We start from the raw sequence: 5388 nt of genomic DNA on the forward strand, positions 1-5388 counted from the left end.
AAATGCTACAGTTGTCTATATGTAAGGGCTTATGATAAATTTCTAATTCCAATTTATACAAACTCAAGCACAAATCTACAAAAAAGTTACAGCTGACAGTGTTTGGTGGTCAAAGTTAAAGTCATAACAGTCAACACTAGAAAAACTGGTGGTGCTGCAACATATTTCAAATCCAAGGTGCGTACCAAAGCGTGACTTTTGTGTACTGTTACACCCTTACTGAACAGATCAGCTGATTTATAACACTGTTCCAGTTTTAATCGCTCTCATGTCAATCGTGATGAAACACGAGGCACTTTAAAAATAGAAGAAAGAAATGGGATATAGAAATAATTACTAAATACCCTTGATGGTTCAGGACATTTTACTACCCTTTGGTTCGCCATTTAGGACTAAGGGATGGATCGACAAAGTAAAACGACAGCCTGGTGATGGGATCGCAACCTCACAGAAACCCAAATTATTCAGACTGGCACATGCTAATGAAATCCAATCTTGCAACTCTTCTATTCATTAAGAAAATCAAGACTTGTCCCTTGATAGATCTACATACAATATACGGGTCATCGAACTCTTCAAGTTTTCATGGTAATTCTTTCGGTACACAGCAGAGAACATTATCTTTTAAAACAGTTCAGTATGTGTCCCAAAACAATATCTCTATATTATAGAAGAGATGAGACCAGCTTTAAATGCTTTGGTTTCCAGCTTGAAAATATCATAAATGCGAGTCTTCTAAAAGCCCCATGGACACATTGAGATTTGGCTTCATATGCCTGCAAATGGAAAAAAAAAAAAAAAGATGTCCATCTGCAACGTGCATCTGTTGCATGGTATCATTCAACATTCCTTATTGTAATTCACAGATTGGGTTTAGTCTTTGGCATGCTGTTCTCAACTTACAACTTTAATTCCTTTCACTAAAAACATGCATTAGCCCAGATAAGACTTTAATGGCTGCGCATATCTGGGGATGAAAAAGTGAACTATATTACTAAAATTTGGCGATGAGGAGTCACAAATCTGTTTATAACTGTTTGACAAGCCAAAGATGTAAAATGGGACCATTTCTGCATCTTACTGTACGAATGCTGCAAACAGAAAGAACGAGAACAAGTTATGTTTGGACTAAATAATGATTAATGATCCAAGCGTACTAATCTATCGTCAGGTCCACAGGTGATAATGTGGGGCATGTGCTGCTCAGCGGGTATCGCAGCAGCACCACCTGGCCTAATGACCCTGACTCTTACAAGTCAGCGGGCCTCTGGCTCGACCTGCAGCACATCAGCTGTGAGGAGGAGGAGGAGGGGGAGTAACGGATGAAGATGCGTTCATCCCCAGTTCTCACTAAAAAGTGCGAGGTAGCCAACATATCATCCCAGCGGTGTCACATTTTCACAGAGAAGGTGTTAATGTGAAAATTGTTTGTGGCTGTACCGCAAAATAATCTAACAAGCAGAAGGGCGGTGTTGCATTTTACAGCATTCCAACATGCCTTTCTTTCTGCTAGACTTAAAAAAAAAAAAAAATCAAATTTCATATATTTGTGTTTAATTTGATTCGGTGATTATTCTCCATTTGGAGCCACACTGAGGTCACTGGACTGAGGCTTTGCAGTGTCATGGGCATGTCACACTCATGATGTATTGTTGTTACGTGGAGTTGTGACTGAGTGGGTGGACTTGCATTCTTGTGATGACTGGCTGCATAATGTGGTGAGCAACAGAAATAGACGGCCGCAAAGTGACTCACGCAGTCCATGTTAATGTGACCGCATTAGGGCCTTTGGTCACTTTGCTGACAGCTTTGTTGTTGATCAGTGTTTGGGGTCCGAAAAGTGTGATCAAAATACTTTTAGTAGAGAAGTTAGAATTTAGGAGATGTTTCAACACAGCTTTATTGTAAAAATAAAAAGTTTTGAAAGATACTTTTTATTATGTGTTTGAGAAAAGCACCAGCTTGTATTAGTTCATTGAAGAAAGCGTAATGGGAGAAGATACAGGGAGCACTTATGATATTTTACACGATGACACAAAAGTCACCAACCATCCTCTATGTGCCAACACATAATAAAAAAATTGTCACTAAATGTTCATTTTTCGTGGCTGACCTGGACATGACGTCTTCTTTTATCAAACAAATTTACCAAACGATGACGAGAAGGAACTGCTGTTACATTATCTGCTGCAAAATGAGTTTTTACCACTTTACAGACAAAATAACGTCAGTGACATGTGCTTTTTAAACCATCTGCAACTTTCAAAGATTAAAAACTATTATTTTTTTTTTAGATTTACAGTAACAACAAGGCTTGACATTCAGTTGGGCTTTCACATTAATTCATACTGGAAATCCTCTTTTATTGTATCATAAAAAAAAACCAGTTTGTGCTCATCTAGCATAAACTAAATGAAAACCATTTCTCATTTTATCATCTTATAACACCAGCTTGTTTTTGGTGCACATAGAAAAGCTCTTTTAAAAATGCACTCTAAAAATTAAGAGCATGGTCTGCTAGCAGTTGAAGTATATGTCGAGAATGACTTTCAACTATTTTTCTTCTTCTTCTTCTTCTTTCGGCTTTTCCCTCTTCAGGGGTCACCACAGCGAGTCATCCTCCTCCATCACTCTCTGTCCTCTTCATCCTCTGTCCTCACTCCAACCACCTCCATGTCCTCTTTAACTGCATCCATATATCTCCTCTTTGTCTGTTTCCTGGCAGCTGCATTTCTAACATCCTTCTACCAGTATACCCACTGTCCCTCCTCTGGACATGTCCAAACCCTCTCAGTCTGGCCTCTCTAACTTTATCTCCCAGTTGTTCAACCTGTGTTGTACCTCTGATGATCTCATTCCTAATCTTATCCATCCTTGTCACTCCTAAGGAGAACCTCAACATCTTCATTTCTGCTACTTCCAGTTCTTTCTCCTGTCTTTTTGTCAATGCCACTGTCTCCAGACCATGCAACAAAGCTGGTCTTACCACAGTCTTGTAAACTGTTTTCTTTGACTGTTGCTGACACCCTTTTGTCGCAACTCACTTGTAAGACTTTTCTCCATCCTGCCTGGACTCTCTTTTTCACTTCTTTACCGCACTCTCTATTTTCCTGGACAGTGGACCCCATGCACTTGAAGTCCTGCACCTTTGTGACCTTTGCTCCTTGTCGCCTCACTGTTCCGCCAGCTTCCCTCTCATTTACACACATGTACTCTGTCTTACTACTACTACTACAACAACCAATTTTAGCTCATCATCTGTAAAATATGCCAAGGTACATCCAGTATCAGTTGACTGAGGTGGCCATCTTGAATTGAGTTGACTTAAAGTTGATCATTTGTAGATGTAAGAACAATTGCTGTGATTCTAGAGGTATTTTGACAAATGAGCACATACACACAAACATGGGCAAAAACATTATCGCTCCGCCTTCGGCAGCAGATGATAAAAATAGCAAAGTGAAGGAATTAATATTTACTTACTTAATCCTTAAAACTGCACTGTTAATGCACTCAACATGTTTTTGTATGTAAATAAGAAAGGTCAGAAAAGGTGTTAGTTTAAGCAGATTACATCAAACTCACCTGCTTCTTTCAGCCATGCAGCACAAATTGTGATATTATTTGTGTATTATTTATGTTTCAAATATCATCAGAGCAGTTGTTTTCCTGACTAAAACATTAGCTATTTGCAGGACAGGTCAGCGCAGGACATTGTGGATCAGCATTGTTAGTCGACCGCAAAATCTGTTAGCATTATTCCAAAACCTGGTATTAGCTGCAGCTTCATGTGTTTTAAACGTTAGCTCTGTAGAAGCCCAGAGACAGCTGAGCACGGCATGTGACCGAATATTTTAACATACGGGAAGGGATTTGGATGATTTGTTGGTATGGATTGGCTTCTGATGCTGCTGAAGACTTGTACGCTTGTACACACATTTGTGTCAGTGCTCAGAAAAACTGAATTCACAGAAGTAATTTCACATCGGATTATTTTAAGATGTCTGCAGAATACTGAACATTAGCTGGGAAACTCATGACTGACATGAGAAAATAAGGGCATATTTTTGCTGAAATGAAAAGATAAGTTGAGAAAAGCTAAATTAAGTTAATCACATGGTTAGGCATGTACAGTGTATGTATTTTGACAAGTTCCGGTGGAAGATTAAATTAAATTTAGGAAAAAAACATTTATTTAGCATCAAAAGCTGTTTCTAAAAACACATTTTTTAGAATATTTCTCTTTGAGAAGTCCGTTTAGATGCTCAGCTTGAAATAGCTGCTTGATTTAAGTCTCATTTGATCAAAATCTGCTGATACTGTAGCTGAAAATGCAACAGATATCATGTTCAGAAGACCATCTCCAAGAAAAGACCCCCAACCTGACCCCACTTTTCTTGGTAGATGCTAACGCTCACTACATTTCTATTTCTTCTTCACTCTGTCTCTTTAACTTGGACGTTTTAGCAATGATGACTCATTTTTCCTCCAACACGGTGTAGTTTGACCTTTGACCCGTCTCCTGGCTTGTCTGCAGGGAGCGCGGTGCGACCGCTGCACATCAGAACTGATACTACTATCTGTCACAGATCTTGGCCTCACTGTTCAGCCTAAGGCACAACTCTGCACTTGGAAGTTTGGCGACTGAAATTATGGCCCTGAAACCCAAAAGCTGAGCATCACATGTGATCCCAGCTACCTTTGAAAAATGGAAAACTGTGATTTTAGCACAGCGTTGTAGATGATTTGAAACACTTTACAGCAGAACAAGAATAATCAAACAGACTGACACAAATGTTAATTTGCAAACATTTAGTGAGTGATACAATTTTTTCATCACTTAGTATAAGAATTTATTCAGACATATCAAAACAATGTTTTTTAATTGCTACGCTGACAGAATTATGCATCAGGTTGACATGGCTAAAAAATGTTCAAAGCATCACTTATTATTACCTTCCACCAAAGAAAGATGGGTGTTTGTTTGTGTGTGCCATAAAGAAAACAAATCTCCATCAACCACTAGAAATTTTTGAATAAAACTCAGAAATATGATCTATGGATGAGCCTCTACAACTGATTAACTCTTGAAGCCAATCGTATTTGAGACGTCAGCATAGCTAAGTCACGTTAGCCAACACAAAAATTGCTATAATTCAGTTAATTTAACAGAAAGTTATCTCAAATTTGGGCTGGTAGTAACTGAGAGTCATCTTCAACACATACTCTGAACATTAACACATCTCGCAAGATATGTCTATGGTAGACATCGTCAGTCAGAACTGTCAAGTGTGATTTGCATTCTTTCAAGGAAAGCTGTGTCTATAACTAAAATTATTATTAGCTCTAACACACATCCTTCTGTAACAAAACCCTATATATATATAT

The sequence above is a fragment of the Nematolebias whitei genome, chromosome 21, assembly GCF_014905685.2.
Source record: "Nematolebias whitei isolate Nwh7 chromosome 21, NemWhi1, whole genome shotgun sequence".
Lineage (NCBI taxonomy): Eukaryota > Metazoa > Chordata > Actinopteri > Cyprinodontiformes > Rivulidae > Nematolebias > Nematolebias whitei.